This window comes from Acanthamoeba castellanii, assembly GCF_000313135.1.
Source record: "Acanthamoeba castellanii str. Neff unplaced genomic scaffold scf7180000084762, whole genome shotgun sequence".
Classification (NCBI taxonomy): Eukaryota; Discosea; order Longamoebia; family Acanthamoebidae; genus Acanthamoeba; species Acanthamoeba castellanii.
Window position 1 is genome coordinate 449,996 of NW_004457518.1, and position 1,251 is coordinate 451,246.

Below are 1,251 nucleotides of genomic sequence, written 5' to 3' on the forward strand. Positions count from 1 at the left end.
GTTCTCGACCTTCTCGAGCAGCGACTGCTTGTGTTCCATCACGGGCAGGGTCTGCCTCTTCTCCAGGATTTGGTAGTAGCGCTGCGAGAAGGGTCGCCCATTGTAGGGATTGGTGCCGGTCTTCGTGGCATCGCCGCGAGAGCTTACTGCCGTGCCCGGGCCGAGATCAAGCTTCCTCTTCATCTCTTCCTCCAAATTATCCTCCACTTCGAATGCGGATTGGGTGGACCTCGAGGGTGCTTAAGTGTTGTGGCGCGGGGAGGCAAGCGAAAGAACAAGGATTTGTCCCGCTGTGGCCTGTCCTGGTGTCTGCCTGCGGAAAAAGTGGAGAATTGATATTCCGTTTTCCCTTTCTTGTCGACCTCAACTGCGGAGTTACAGCAAAATCTTGTCCTGTGTGCGAGCTGTCAGTTGGCTGCTTGGGGATTGCACTCTTTGACCTACATAGTCTGACAGTCTGTAGTAGACTTTTAGTGCATAATATGAGAAATTGTGCACTAGCTCTGGTGTGCCTGCCCTACTGTGGTTTGGCCAACCTGAAACCAAGGAGGTTCATGCTGATCCTGGTGTGCCCACTTCAGACTTGAGACAGTGGAACTTGTACTTGCCTGAGTAAAGCCATCTGCTCTCCTGTACATTTTGACCACTAATTTGATTAGATTAAATTGTGTAATTTGCTAATTTTCAACACAAGTGGATGGTTGCATTGTTGAATGGTGCAATCAGTGATGGCCACCTCAGGATGGTGGTCAGCTGTCCAACCATGCTGCTCCTGTTGTGCCTTAGAGTAGAAGACAATCAGATATTGCTCCCAGACTGGATTTCCTGCTTCCTGACTGGATTTGTCTTGAATGTTGTCCTAGGCCAATATCTGATTGAATGGACAGGCCAAGATTTGGAAATGGGCACATACACAGCAGTTTGAGAGATCTACAGGGGCCCACAGAGGCTGGAACTCCTTGGCAATGGCATCTGGTTCTTGCTTGTAGAAGTAGAGAAGGAGGTAGAAGCCATTGAATGGGCCAATCTTTGCCTGTCTTCCTCCAGCAAGTCCATCAGTTTGTTGAAGTTGAAATTCATGAAGAGGAGGATAGTAGCATTGGTCTGCACACAGGTCCACCAGGTGCCTGCTACTGCCACAGTGAAACCAACACATTCACATTCATCTTCATTGGGTATCACTCGAACCGCACAATGGAAACACACCAAAATCATCAAGTTCTAGGAGTAAATTTTATATGGCGATCTCAT